This window comes from Lygodium microphyllum, chromosome 15 (genome assembly GCF_053477565.2).
Source record: "Lygodium microphyllum isolate KBCC chromosome 15, Lygodium_microphyllum_v1.1.10, whole genome shotgun sequence".
Lineage (NCBI taxonomy): Eukaryota > Viridiplantae > Streptophyta > Polypodiopsida > Schizaeales > Lygodiaceae > Lygodium > Lygodium microphyllum.
Window position 1 is genome coordinate 30,870,440 of NC_141149.1, and position 15,980 is coordinate 30,886,419.

General features: G+C 36.8%; 1 pseudogene; it reads left to right on the forward strand.

The window, feature by feature from the left end:
• The first annotated feature begins 3,003 nt into the window (after nucleotides 1-3,003).
• On the forward strand, nucleotides 3,004-8,953 carry LOC148024390 (uncharacterized; annotated as a pseudogene).
• Nucleotides 8,954-15,980: the final 7,027 nt, after the last annotated feature.

Consider the following 15,980-nt stretch of genomic DNA (forward strand, 5'->3'; position numbering starts at 1 on the left):
ATGTTTTTGCTAACAAGAGAGTTAGAGAGAGGGATATTGAAACTGAAACTCAAAGGGCAGAAAGGATTAAAAAGAGAAAATAGGTTGCATCGACAATCCAGAAGCCAGCAGGAAAGCTAGACTAGGAAGGAAGATTCAAATGGGGGACTTTGCTTTGGGACTCAATCAAGTTCCTTACAACCTGCTTGAAGACTTAAAAGATAAAAAGGCTGATGTTACATATGGTCAACTACTGCAGATGAACTCATCTATGAGGAGGCAATGGCATGGTTTGGTTAGCATCAGGAAATGAAAAATCCAATCTAGGCATGTTGGAGTGGTATACCTATCAGATGTGAAAGACATTATACCTATCATGGATGCATGGATACATGGAAGGAAAATTGATCAAGTTTATGTTGATGATGGTGCACAAGTTTGTGTAATCACTAAAGAAGCAATGTTGCAAATGCATCTTAAAATGATAGGGAAGTCATTGTTTAAGGTTAAAATGGCAAATAGCTCAAAAGTGAAATGTTTGGGAGTCATTGAGAACTTACCAATTGGAACTTTATCTAGAGAAGCTAGTTCATAAGAGGTTGATCTTTGATATGAAAACAGGGTCCGTCATTCAAAGTGGACATGAAAGTGATGTTGGAGGTGATGAAAGTAGTGATTCAAAAAATTCCAGCCTTGATGAGGAAGATAGAGAATGGGAAGCTAGCTTACTCTCTCGGGATGTTGACCTCTTTGGGTTGTCAATCCAAGGTGCAAAAAGAGAGGAAAAAATTGTAAATATTGCTACAGAAAGTACAAACTTCATGTAGAAATCTTGTGATCAACAACCTAAAATGAATCTTGGACTGCCTAAGCTTATGAATATGCTGGGAAATCACTTGAATAATGATGAAAGAGATGAATATTCAACCATTTTTCAGAAATACCCAAAATTGTTTGCTACAGGATACCACCAATTGAGGGGTACTAACAGCATTATGCACCATATCAAATTGAAAGAAGGGTATAAACTAGTGGCTCAAAAACTTAGGAGACTTGGTACAATTCAAAAAAATGTACTTAAAGTTGAAATTCAAAAGTTACTTGATGTTGAATTTATCTATCTTGTTGATGATGCAAAGTGGGTGTCTCTTGTTATAATCAGACCAAAGAATAATGGAAAGTGGAGAGTATGTGTTGATTTCAAGCCTCTTAATGCAGCTATTAAGAGGGAATACTATCCTCCTCTATTTCAAGATGAGATCTTGGATCAAATGGCTGGTCATGAATTTTACAGTGTGTGCGACGGATACTCTAGATATTTCCAAATCAGAATGGCAGAAGAAGATCTGAAGAAAACAACATTCATTACCCCATGGGGATGCTTATATTATAGAGTGATGCTGTTTGGTCTGATGAATGCATATGCCAACTTTTCAAGATGGGTTAGTTGGGTGTTTGCCCCTTTCATTAGGAAATCTTTGCAGGTACTTATACATGACTTTGGTGTGTACAGCTCAAGGGCACTGCACTTTAAAAAAATTGATGAAGATTTTTGCAGACTTGATGAGGATGGTGGTTAGTTGAACCCTGATAAATGTAAAATAACAAGAACTAGAGTAATACTCTTGGGTCATGAAGTGTTTGCTAATGGTATTTCACTTGAGCCTACTAAAGTGGAGGCTTTACTTTATTTGGATTCTCCAAAAACTGTAAAAGAACTGATGAGATTTGTTCAAAAGTTGAGGTATCTATCAAGGTCATTCCATATCTTGGCTGAATATGTATATCCTTTACAGAAATCAACTCAAAGGGATTCTTTAGTTTGGACACAAGGTGAAGAGGATGCATTCTTGTATATTTAAGAAAAGTTAAGCACTTTGCCAGTTCTTATGTCTCCAAACTGGGATGAACCTTTTTTTCATTAGCATTAGTGTTGGAAAAAGTACAGTGGGAGCCATTTTAATGCAGAAGGGAAAAGGCATGTTTTATATGAGGCCGATGTTTTATATAAGCAGATCCATTGGAAACACAATATTAGTGAGTTTGGGAATCTCCCAATTTCCATTTTTTGAGTACTAAAAAGGTGTCACCCGGATAACATGCCCATAAGTTTCTCAAAACCATATGATGTGACCTATCATTTGAATGTGCTTGAAAAATGGAATCTATTGAGCTATAGAGCGCTCGATTTGGAGTTTTAGTGTTCAAGTTATGATAAATCTAAAGATTTGACCACGTGTCCCAAACTTATGGAAAATTCCCATATTCCCCAATATGGTGTTTGGAGCGACTGAAAACGTTTGGATGGAAGATGAATTGTTGGTATGGGGGTTGGTATATGCAGTTAAAAGATGGAAATCATACTTGATTAAAAAACCATTTGTAGTACTTACTAGATCCTAGTCGCTTCCACATGTTTTGCAATTTGTTGAAAATGCTGCAAGAGTTACTAAGTGGCTGCTCGCTTTGCAAGAATTTCAATTTACATGTTTGAAGGAGGATAATGTAAGAGCTAGCTTAGTTGATATCTTGGCTTATAAAGAACCTGTTGAAAGTGCAATTATTATAAGATGAAAGCTAATTCCGCGTCCACAAATTCATGAGCAGATGAAGGATAAAGATGCTACCTTGTCTTTTGATGGCACTTACAAAAGAGTGCTGAAAAAGGAAGGATTAGGTTTTGTCATTGTGGATGCTGAAAATTGAGAAATCTTTTCTGGAAGTCAAGAGAGTAAAGAGATACAAAGTAATAATGAAGCTGAATATACGAGTTTACATGATAGCCTAAAACAGTATATTCAGCTGGGATATAGGAAGATAGTTGCAAAAGAAGATGCTATGTTGGTAGTCAGACAGGTTCAAAATGTTTGGAGAGCCAATAAAGATATTTTGAAGAACTTACTGTTTAAGATAAACGGCCTCATGAGGCAACTACAGAAATTTGAAATTTGGCATATTGGTAGGGAGAACAACCATAGAGCTTATGAATTGGCTGAAAATGCTCTTTCCTAGTATGTTGCAACAATGAGGGTGGATACTCCTAGATATGAGGGCAAGGAGAGCCTTCATCTGATTGAAGAGGTTCTAAAAACTAGGGGGTTAAGATCATTGGTTGATAAATACAAAAGGTATGCCATTATTAGAAAGGCTAGGGCATATGTGTGCATAAATGATCAGTTGCACATGAAGGGGATTTATAATGTACTAAGAAGGGTGATGGATAGTTCTGAGATTTCTACTTGTGTATCTTCCTATCATGAGGAAGCATGTTGTGGTCATTTTGGATTTGAGCTTACCAAAGGGAAAATTCTGTTAGCAGGACTTACTTGGCCTAGTCTAAGTGTTGATGTTGCTCATTGGTGTAAAAGTTGTCATGTTTGCCAGTCATATGCAAAAAGAGTACTAATTCCAAAACTTGCTAAAGCCATTGTTGCCTACAGACCATTTGAGAAGTGGAGTTTGGATTTTATTGGACCTTTGCCTGGTACAAAAACAAAAAAGTCTTACATCATTACTGCAGTTGATTATATGACCAAATGGCCTGAAGCTAAGGCTACAAGGAATTGCAAGAAAGAGGATGTAACTCAGTTCCTCATGGAGGACATATGCTACAGATTTGGAATACCACTAGAAATAGTAACACATCAAGGTCTTGGCTTCAGAAATAAGATATTGAGAGAATTAATAGGGAAACTAGACTTGAAACATAGATTTTCTACTCCTTATTACCCTCAGTGCAATGGACTAGAGTGGAAGCATTCAATGGAATGTTACAAAAGATTCTCTTTAAGCTAGTGGAAGATCATCCTAAAGATTGGGACAATTATCTACATCAAGTTTTGTAGGCTTGTAGAACAATGCAGAAGACAAGTAGAGGATTCATCCCTTTTCACTTACTATATGGTCAAGATGCTTTATTACCTATGAATGTCATATTCCCTAATGACGGAGTTTGTAAGAAAGAACCAGTTAGATCAAACAGAATTGGGAATTGACTGAGGCTGAACTTGCATACCCTATAGTTGGATAGGCAACAAGCAATGAATTGTTATGAAAAATATATTGTGAAGAGAAAGGAATGGTTTAATACACAGCTGAGGAAGAAGAATCTTGTAGAGGAAATGCTAGTTATGAGATATGACAGTAGCTTGGACTCTACTTTTCAAACCAAATTTTGAGTTAGATGGGAAGGACCTTTCCTCGTCAAGCAGAAGTTTGAAAATGGCACTTACTTACTACAAGATTTAGATGGGATTGTTCACAACAGTAGAATCAATGGGTTCCGTCTAAAGAAATATATCTGCAGAATCCTATAACTCAAGGGGATGTAAGTAATGTACATACTATACATAAAGTAGGTTACTTCTAGTTTACTGTTTGGGGTAGATTCAGTTTTCTGAAATCTAGTGTTGATCAGATGGTTGCAAATGATGGATAGCATATTCAAAGTGTGCTTTGACACCTACTTCTATCAATTTTGGTGTTGATCCGAGCAAGAATGTGAAAGTTATGGTCTTTGGAAGGTCGATGTCTGAAATAGATTGCATGCAGAAATTTAGGACTACAGACTGTGCAGAGCTGATTTAGGGTAGCAGATCAAGGAATTTGGCTCTGAGTTGTTCTAAAGAGTTAAGATTAGAAAGAGTTCTACAACTTTTCTTTTTAAGGCTTGGAAATCCGAGGTTTGGTTACAAAGTTATGAGCTATTCTGTGCAGTGCTCTATGAAGCAAATTTTCAGGAAAAGGAGTTTGTCTTTATCAGATGTTTTCAAAGCTTTTAATAAAGGTTTGTTCACACTTTGTGTTCCAAACTAGGGGGTGGCTAATCGTGGTGAGTGAAAATGAGTGACTGGGGACATGATGTTGCATGAAGTCAAGTGGGGTAACACATGCTAATATCATTTTTTTGTCTTTCTAACACTTGCCCATAGTTGGAGTGGGGTTCATAAATGGAAATCCCAAGTGGTATCATGCATGTTCGACATGTGGTTGTGATATTTCAGTTTTGAGACACGCACCTCATGTAGGAAGAGAAGAAAATGTGTTCTCATTTTCGATTTTAAGTCCCTCAGTGAAATTTTACATTGCAAGGGGCATGTTTCCCATCTAGCAATTAAGGGGAAGCAAGAGGCAACTTGAAAAAATGAGGAAAAAAGCAAAAATGTGAGGTTTAAAAAAAAGCAGAAAAGAAAAAAAGTGTTTGACACAACACAAGCATGAGAGAGAAAGAGAGAGAGAGGGAGGAGAAGAAGAATCTTGTAGTTTGAAGAAGGGAGAAATCTAAAGCTCAGAAGAAGAAGAACAAACTATCAACAGAAGAAAGAGACCGTGAAGTTGAAGTTATTGGAGCTGAGGAGTAGGATGGCAGGCTATTGAAGTCAATGGGCTAAGGCGAGTTCTCAGTTTTCAAATGATGGTAATAAGAGTCTTCTTTTTATCTTGTTTTCTTCTACTGTTGCGTGGAGCAGAGAGTTTGCAAATCAGTTTTGATGTATGGATATGAGTGAAAGATAGCATAGGATTGTTCTTCATCCTGTTGAGAGTGATGCATGTTAGTTGTGGAGTGAGGCTTCCTGTTAGAGAAGAATGGAAGTGAAGGGTCTCTACATTTGAAACTCGGTATGTAGTAGGGAATATGTATTATGGTTAGGTGTTGAATGCATGGACTCAAGTTATTGGAAATTTGAAAGGATTTGCAGCCAAGAAAATAATGGATTAGAGTTTTTAAAGTTCAAAGCTCACACGACTCTTTATCAATGCAAGATTGAGCTTTTGGAACTAAGAAGTTGTGTTTGTTATATAGAGCATGCAGGAATCTAGGACTACAGATTGTGCAGAGCTCTTTTAGGGAAGCATATCAATAAGTTTGACTTTGAGTTTTTCTGAAGAGTTATAGATTGGAAAGAGAGCTACAACTTTCGTTTTTAAATCTTGGAGATCTGAGGTCTAGTTAGAAAGTTATGAATTGTTCAGTGTAATGCTCCATGAGGCAATTTCTGTGGTCTATGAGCAAACATGTGAATTCGGCAGCATCTATGTCACCAACTTGTTTTCCCATGAAAGTCATCATGATTATCCATTGCTATATCAATGTAAACTCTATTTTAATGCAGTAATGGATTGTCTAAAATAGTGAAATGCTTATAGTAACTGAGTTGGCATGAAAATTTACCATATAAAGCTTTGTTTATCTATGTATTTGGATTGTATTTATGTGTGCTCTGAGAAAATAAGAATAGAAAGGATCTACAACTAGTTTTACACAGATTGAGGCGAACACGCTTTGTAGGGTAGTTTGCTGCGTGGGGTTGCCATCCCTAAAAAATAGGAGTTGGGTGAATCCGAAAGATCGTGTTGTCAAAGTTTTAGCCATGATTGTTTCAATGTCAGATTCTCTCTAAAAGTAGTAAAATTTGAGCTTGAAGGTTTGAATTGTTTAAGTGTTGAGTTGAAGTCTCAATGAGGAGTGAGTGATCAGGAACTTTGGATCATGTGTTCAATGGTGTTGTTTTGTGAGTTTTGTTGAGGGAAGATCCTCAGTCCTTATCTTGTGGTGTTGTCTTGGGGGTTGTTAGAGGTCAACTACACAATTCACCTACCAACGTGATTATTACATGCGTATTACCAAGTAACTCCTTCATTTCGTTTAACAAAAATAAGTAGTAAGATGTTACAATCTTCTCTAATTATAAATTTTATGCAATGTCTCAAAGTCCGATTTCTCACTTTGAAGGGTTTCTCATTTTTATTAATGTTTGATTCAATTTTTAAATTTTTAAAAATACTAAAAATACTTAAAACTTGCTTTAAAATTGCATTAAAAATTATTATAAAACTTTTGAGTGAATATGTATTAAATGTAATATTTTTAAATGAATTTAATACTATGAAAAGCTTGATGAATTTTTTTGAGAATTTACAAAGATGGTTTAATATTATTTCGAGCAAAGATTAGAGTTTTTATTGATGAAAATTATGTTTTTACATTAAAAAATCATGAAATTTCATAGAGAAGTCAATAACTCTATCTTTGAGTTTTATTAAATTCTCTAAAATTTTAGAAAAAGGAAAAAATAATTTAATGATATTTACTAAGAAAATAATTACATGAAACATTATGTTTATGAATCTATACAGAACAAGAATATATGCACTACGTTGATCTATATCACATGGGGGCAAGGGAAGGGTATAGGTATTCTTGATCAACATTTTTAATGGTAAGTTTTTTATGACTTAAAAATAATAATAATGGAGAATAATTACTATCAAAAGATAAAATATTAAAATACTTTAAAAACACTGAAACTCATAGTTGATTAAATTGATTGCACGATGTCATACTGCTGCACATCCGAGGTGTGGAATCCACCAAAAAGTTGTGTGTGTGACATTTGTTACTTTGTACATACTTAGTCGTTGTGTTTGCATTTTTGTTCTGCGTGGGTAGTATAGTGAAGAGAGGTTTGGAAGTGAATATATTTGTGGGAAGCATAGTGGTGGATATGTTTGGGAACTTTGGCTCAGTTTCAGAAGCACTAGAAGATTGATTACCATCTACCTTGGATCTTGCAATGGAGGTTCCTGAAGTTGAAAAGCTAAGGGTTGCAAGAGGTCATTAAGGAAGAGCATCCAGTCCTCCTCATAGAAGCTCCACTGAATCTCAATTCCCTCTTTCAAGATGTGTTTTCACAAAGGCAGCTGCATATAAGATTCTTATCTAATGCAAATGCTTGGTGGACTAAAGGTATGCAGAACTCAGAAGAAGACTGCTAGTTGATCCTCATGCCATGGAGGAGCCCCATAGGTCATTAGCAGACATCGACAATCCATTGTCTCAAAATCCAAACAGTGTTTGGAGCCGGTACTTTCAGAATGGTGACTCAATAGAAAGGACAATTGACACGGATCTTACACGCTTGTATCCAAAGCATGAGAGTTTCTTCCAAAATTCTTCGCCAGGCCATGCTATGTAGGATTTTACTAGTATGGTCACTTACGCACCCTCACTACAGCTATCGACAAGGGATGCATAAATTACTTGCTCCACTTCTTTATGTTCTTCATATTGATGTTATGCACCTCTCACAAATTAAGTAGCAAAATGAAGATCTTTTTTATGAGACAGGTTTGAGGGGCCACTGCTATCTAATATCCCGGGCAACAGAAAGCAACAAACTAGCCAACATCTTATGTTCTATAACACATATGCCATGCCCAACAGTAAACGTTGTGAATAATGGTAAGAGATTAGGGCCCTTGTGATGAACCCCACTTGAAGGTGGATGAGACAGGTTTTGATTTCAAAATCATGGTGTTAGGAAGTGACACATATGGAGCTAAAGGAGAGCTTGGTGCTCTTCTATCTGCTAGGTTTGCTGAACATGATGCCTATATAATGTTTGATGCTTTGATGACTGGGAAAGGTGGGGGAGTCAAAATGGCAGACTACTTTTTACCCACAAATGGGTCTACTTCTATCACCGATCTGTCTCCTGTGCTTGAAGCATCTTACTCAATCTATAGTCCTGGCTGCTGACTTGACAATGTATAACTATCTCATGGAGCTCGGGGTGGAGCCACAGTTTTTTGCTATGGATGGTTGGAGGTTCTTTTTGGCAGAGAATTTGACCTTGATAAGATTCTTTTGTTGTGGGATGCAATCTTTTTGGTGGTGAACAAAAATGAATCTTGGACAAGCAAGGAAGGCACTGGTAGTTTTCAGCATTCATCAAGGAGCGATTTTGTTTTGGCAGTAGCAGTGTCTATGCTTTTGTACCTACGGCAGACACTATTAGCTGCTCCAAGTGTCACAGATTGTCTTAAGAAACTCTTGAATTTTCCTTCTAATGCTGATGTCGAGATTCTTATCGAGAGTGCAAAACTCCTTACACCAGTGGTTGAGCACATAGCTAGGATTGTACCTTCTTCAGGGCAGTTTATGGCTATGTATGAAAATGGGAAATCTAGTTGAGCAAGGAGATCTTTCTGAGGGTAGACACTATGCAGTTTGGGAGGATCCGTTTAAAAAAAACCATGCTACTTGTTTGCTTTAGTGGCTAGGTTGCTTTTCTGGTCAAAAAGGGGGCTGCTTTTCTGGGGAAAAAGGAGGCGTGTTGTAGGCCTCGGAAAGAAAAAAGCAATGAATGGAAAAACAGGGGAAGGAGATTATTGTGGAGGGAAGCTCGAATGGGGAAGAAGAACAATGATTCATGTCTATCTGCTTACTATTTTCTAAGGATTGGAATACTCTCTGATACAGATAGATGTTGTTGCTAAAGGAACGGGAAATTAGGTGGCCCTTGTGTGTAGCTTTGACCTTCATCCAATTGAGCTTGGAGCAAACCCGTCTCTCTCTTTTGTGGGTATGCCCCTGTGTCCCAGATTCGATCTTCTGATTCTTGCAGAAGTCGTCAGCCGCCCATCGCTTGAAGGTTTGAATTATTGTGGAGGACAATCGGTTTGCACCACAGAAAGCGTGAGAACTTTGTTGAACTTGTGGTTCTCCATTCTCAAAGCTCATCATCTCTTCGAATCTTCCAAAGGAGGTCTTTTACAGGTGGCTAAAACAATCTAGGCATAGATTCAAGGCTTCTTTATAGTGATCTGCAGTCTCTTAGCCTAATATCATGTCAGGAGGTTCTACTCAGGACAGTCTAAGGAAGGTCTTAGGTGCCATCAAGGATTCCACAACTGTTAGTCTTGCACAGATCAACAATGATTACAAGGATCTGGATGTAGCAGTTGTCAAATCCACTAATCATGTTGAATGCCCACCTAAGGAAAAGCATGTTTGAACCATATTCTTTGCTTTTGCTGCTTTCCATATTCTATTCATCAGTTTGCAATCGGCCAAGTAGCACAATCTGTATTCCATGCCTTGCCTTGCAAATGAGGAAGTAGCACAGTCTGTAATTGTGTGCACTCGACATATTTTTCAGGTGCAGCCCCCTATAAAGCTTCCACCAGTGCTACAAGCCACTTGATGGAGTGTACACATGTCAAAATTGACATGATGTAGAGATCAATAAGATCTTATGAGATGTTGGACTATCTTTATTCTTTGTGAGCTTTGACCATAAGAAGAGGCCTTGAGGGCATATCAAAGGGACATGAAGGACTTCAGTTTTTGAACAGCCAGTTTGTAAATCAGATTTGTTTTTTTAATGAAGCTGAAGCTGTTGATGTTGAACAGGGTTGTATTCAAACGGGTGAAGTGCAGCTAGTATTGCATACATTCAGGCCTATTTGCCACATTCAAGAGACCAAAAGGCTTGAACAAGTTGATTATAGGGCCATTATCTAAAATTGAGGTGACCTTCTTTCAAATTGAATCGTGATCTCGCTTGATTGATCTTCTATCCTGAAATTAGTCAAGGTCCTCTATGGTCACGACTTTGCTTTCGAAAACCCTTCAACAACGAGAGAAAGCCTTAGCATCTATATTGGATTTTTAAATGTTATACATATAAACATTGCTTAGATGATTGAGAAAGTAAAGAGTGGAGGGTTACCAGAGTAATTTATTAATTAACGAGAGACATTGGGTTTAAAATGAATTGTGTATGGAGATGCGTAAGCATGTGGAAAGAACTTGCTTTTATCATGATTGTTGTTTAGTTTAAAGAGAGGAGAGAATCGCGTTTCTATCAGAAAATAAGAATGAAGTAATGATTTGAACATTAAATAGCAACGACTCGTTGCACATATAAAGAGGGTTTGTGCTTTAAAAAGGGGAATTAAAGTTTCTAAATTGTGACACATTAGTTTATTTTCTTTGAATTTTTGTTGAATTAAATAAATAAAAGGAACTAATGTATAGAAGATGGAGAAGAAAGTAATTAAAAGAAACTTAAACGAAGATATACTGATAGATCCATTGAATCTAATGTTGAAACCAACCTTCCTAAAGTTAACAAAATTTCCTGAATAAACCGCCACAAGTATAGTAGGAGAAAATTATGAGGACCCGCTCTTGAAAGATGGGGGGAAACCATAGCTATTCTAGGCTTAGCAATCTAGTGCCCAATCTAGAGACCTACTTGTGAAGTGATTATTGAAAAGGGAAACAAAAGAATTGAGTAGATTTGCTTACTTCTTAGGCATTGAGTGATACTAGTTGGACTACTACGGCAAAATAGTGTCATAAATATCTAGAAGGTTAAACAAAGTTATCAAAACTAGTGACAATTATCACCTATCTGGTGCAACAACTCTTAGGAGTTAGCTTGGTAGCCCGGTTAAGAGTGGCTTGGGGCCAATCCCTATGTAACTAAACTGGATTTTTACTTTTTTAAGCTACCATTAGCCTTGTACTTTATCTTTCAAATGCAGTTGGTGCCAAAATAATATTTCTCTTTTCTGGTCGATCCACTCTCCCCCAAGTATCATTCTTCATTATGATGTCATACTTAGCTTGCATGGATTCTCTCAATGTTGGATAGTGCTTCTGCTAAGTTTGATGGCTCCTTTACTTCTCTCATAATTTGAGCCATCAAGGCCATATTGACTATGTCAACAAAATCCTTTCTTTGCTCCTCTATTCTCAAATACCTCCTTAGTCCATCTACCTTTTCCTCAAGTGTGGTAGGCATAAGATTACTGCGATCATAGAGATACTTCATCCATAGTGGAAATGGCTTTTTTGGTGGGATGATTGTAGGTTGGTGAATTTTTTCCTAATTATCCAAAGATTATGATTCCTCCTTGAGAATAGGGACATATCTTGGGATAGATTCATAGTGGACTTCTTCTTCATTAGATGATAGAGTGGAAGTATTTATATTCTCTCCTCCATTGGATGTGGTTGCCTGTTGAATACCACATCACGGCTCACTATGATCTTCTTTGCCTCCTAATCATATAATTTGTAAGCCTTTTTATTGTCATTACTATAATCGAAGAAGATACATTTTGTGCTTCTTCATTTTAACTTGTTTATCTTATCCTTTAGAATATGTGCATAACATTCACATCCAAAAGTTCTAAAATGTGAGATAGATGGCTTCTTACTAGAATAGGCTTATGAGGAGTTTTTCCCTTAGGAGCCTTTTTATAACTCTGATTGAGAATATAGCCTACATTATTAATAGCTTCTACCCAAAATTGGTTACATAATCCCTTAACCTTAAGCATGCATCTTGACATTTCCACAATGGTGTGATTTTGACATTTAACAATGCCATTTTGCTGAGGTGTATGCGGCATTGTCAATTGATGCTTAATATCTTTGCTCTTGCAAAAGTCTTTAAACTCCTTTGAGTTGAACTCACCACCACCATCTCTTCTAAACCTTTTCATGCTTTTCCATGTTTCATTCTCAACAAGTTTTATCCATTCTTTAAACTTACCAAAATCTTGAGCCTTGTCACAAAGAAAATACATCCACATTTTCCTACTATAGTCATTGATAATCAACATAAAATAAAAAGATCCTCCCATTACTTGTATAAGTATTTTACTATACAAGTCAGCATACACTAACTCTAGAGGAGCATCTACTCTATTCTTTCTTTCTTGTGGAAATGCCTTTCTTTGTTACATACCCATCATACAAGCTTCACATGGTTCCTTCATTTCCATTATTGTAGGTAGGTTAGTAACCATACCTTGCTTATGTATCTTCTTTAACACTCCAAAAATCAATATGACCAAATCTTTTATGCCAAGGTTTACTTGTACCCACATCAATAGTGGCTGTAAGAGCATGTAGCTCATAATATTGTTTCTTATTTCTCCTTTGTCAACAACTTTTCCAGCATTGTCGATGATTTTTGCACCTATTTACTGAACCTCATCTCATGGCCAATATTAATTATAGAAGTAGTTGATAGTAGATTTCTCTTAACCTCTGGAACATACAACACATTTGAAAGATTTTTGAGTTCACTATTATTTGGAGTAACAAAGGAAATAGTACATGTGTCCTCAAAAGGGCATTTTGCATCATTCACAACCATTGTAGTGATGGATTCTTGCAGAGGCTTCATAGAACTATATAGCCCTTTCTTGTTGGTCATGTGATGGGAGGCGCTACTATCAAATTTGCATGAGCTAGTGGTAGATATTTCTTCCGTTGATGAATACACTAGTTCAATGGTTGCTATGAATAACTCCAACTTGCTTCATCCATGTTTGTTGTCTCCTTCCCTTTAGTCTTAATAGTGCATTTCTTTTCATCTACCTTCTTGACATGATAATCTATAGTTACATGTCCTTTCTTCTTGTAGTAGAAGCACTCTCTTTGAAATTTTTTCTTACCACTCTTCTTCTTCTTATCATCATTGGTAGAGGAACCACCTTTGCATTTCACATTGGTGGAGAATGCAACATCTCTACTGTTGCTACCTTCTCAAGCTTTAAGCCCCAACTCCTCCATTGCTAGTGCAAAAAATTCCTCAATAATCAAAGCTTGGGGTCTCACTTGAGTGTTTAGCGTAGTTACCAACCAATCCATCAAAGTTTGGTGGAAAAATCCGAAGACACCTTCCAACTAGCTCCTCACTAGTCTTTTGTATCCTAGTGCCAGCTATCTAGTCATGCAAATTCTTAATCTGAGTGATGAATGCTTTAATTGTCTATTCTTCAACAAAATTCTCTGCTACTAATTGATTCTCCAAGTTTTGAATCGTTGTTTGATTTTACATTTATATTAAATCCTCAATACATTCCAAGACTCAAATGCCTTGTTTGTATGCTAAATCAAGGTCAAACCACTATTAGAAGAGCTTGTAACTAAGGTAGCAATGCATCTGTATTCCTTGTTTCCAAGCATATAGAAGATTCACATTTGGAGAAATCATAACAATTAAATTCAATGGGTTAGGGGTGTATTGTGGTTCTAGGTTTATCCTCAACATCCTCTCCAGAAGCCCATAAGAATCAAGGATAGTTGTAATTTTAAACTTCTACGAAGTGTAGTTTATACCATCTAACTTGTCTTCATTGAAGGTTGGTAGACGAATCCTTAATGTATGAATTGTTAGTATATCAAAAGCACCACCTAATGTGTGGGAACACCACTATTTGATAAAACATACAACATTTTTCTTGTTCGCTATTCCAGCCCTTGCCTCTCACATATTCTTCACTCCTCAAAGCCCCTTGGGCTTTGATACCATGTAGAAATTACATGATGCAGTAGAAAGAAATTGAGAAAGGAGGAGTAGAGAACACTTGATAAATAGGAGAAGAAAAAACATTACTTTAATTTCCAATAAATTGATCAAAAGACAGCTGTGTCCACCAATATTTCTTCAATTGTGTGGTGGTGATCTAGATAAATGATAGGTGAAGAGCTTAAGGCTAGGTGGAAGAACTCTAACTGGGTGAAAGATACATTAATGATAGCATTGGAGGGATATTCCTTTTATAGCTCAGGAAGATAGTCTAGTTGGTTGATCCAATTATATTATGAAACTTCCTTAGTCAGCTAGGAAATATTCTCTTTACTACCAGGCCAAGGGCCCTACCCCCAAACCCCCATCTTAGGGGGGTTTTGGCCCCCTCAAGACCCTCCAGTCAAGGGCTACTTATGCAACCCCCAAACCCAAAAATAGAGGTCCATGATAACTCCCACACCCCACAACTTGATGCATTGTATCTCAAGTTGCTATTAACATAACTACTCTATCTAACCCAAAGGCTAGATCCATAAACGTCATCTATTTTCCATCCAATCACATAGACCTCATCTAATGTACGTTAAGACCCGACTGATGTCTATACTTGTACTTGGATTCTTCTCATAATGGGGGCCTTATAACTTAGAGCACCATGAATCATGGGTGGCACCTTACAAGGGTGGAGTATTGAGCATATCCAATAAAATATGGAGCTTTTACTAGGAGTTAGTCATGGATAGCGATGAGGGAAAAAAAAGATGTGATTTTTTAAGTGTGCTTATGGCAATAAAGTTTAGAGGTTGGGAAGGAGAGATGCGTGCTTCTTATGCTCCAAAGGAAGCTCCCAAGGGAGGGCATAAAGGGTGGCCATCAAAGCTTTTGACAAAAGGATTGATATCTGAATTGTCTTTGACATCCGAAATAGGGCACTATTGTAGTAAACAAAATTCTTCATCTCTTTAATAATAATTCATGAAGCTTTAGGCTTGAAGGTACTTTACCCTAATCATATTCTAGCACTTGAGGCTTTAAGGAAAGGTCTTGGTGGATTATTTGTGGCTAAAATTGACTATCAAAAGAGAATATATAGTGATGTAATGAAAAATCCAATATGTGGCTTATAGTTGGTTGCAACAAGTGTAGTTTATTGCTTGTTTGTTGGAGTCAGATGCATGATGTATATGAAGGACTTAGTTTGGATGTACTTGGGCAGCAAAAGTTGAGTTTTCTCTAATGTTTTATGGCCTGAACTTCATGTGGAATAACAAGAAAAATAAGGCATCATGTTGTGCAAGATATTCAACTTGAAGAGCTTCAAACTTTCTTTTGAATGCATTTATTGATGTAATCTGGCTTTCTCACACTAGAGAAGGTTTGAATACTATTAAAACTCAAGTTTAGGATGGATTTGGAATAGAAAAGAGGTCTTTTTATGATGCTATAATAAAATTTCTCAAGAGGGATGAAGTGGTAATTAGTGGCCCATATAAGGTTTTGTCAAGATCTTATGCTTTCTACTATGCAGTAATATGTCTAGATGTTTGATGCCACCTTCTATTATATAGTTGCATGATTAAAATAGGGATTTTGAAGCCTATGTATAGCAGTGAATTGATCACTGTTGGGGTAACAACTAAGCTATTGACTTAGAGTGTTTGAGAAATCATTTCATAAAGGGTTTACATTGTTACTTATAGTGTATGGATTGATCTTGAACTTATATACATGTCATAAATCAAAGGGCTTGGCTTCAAATAATTGTCAAGAATCTCGTGATGGGGGGATTTGCTTGAGTTGGTGCACCAAACACACACTGTATACATAAGAGGAAGCTCACTCAAGAAAACAAGAAGAAAGATGGAGGCCAAAACGTTTTCT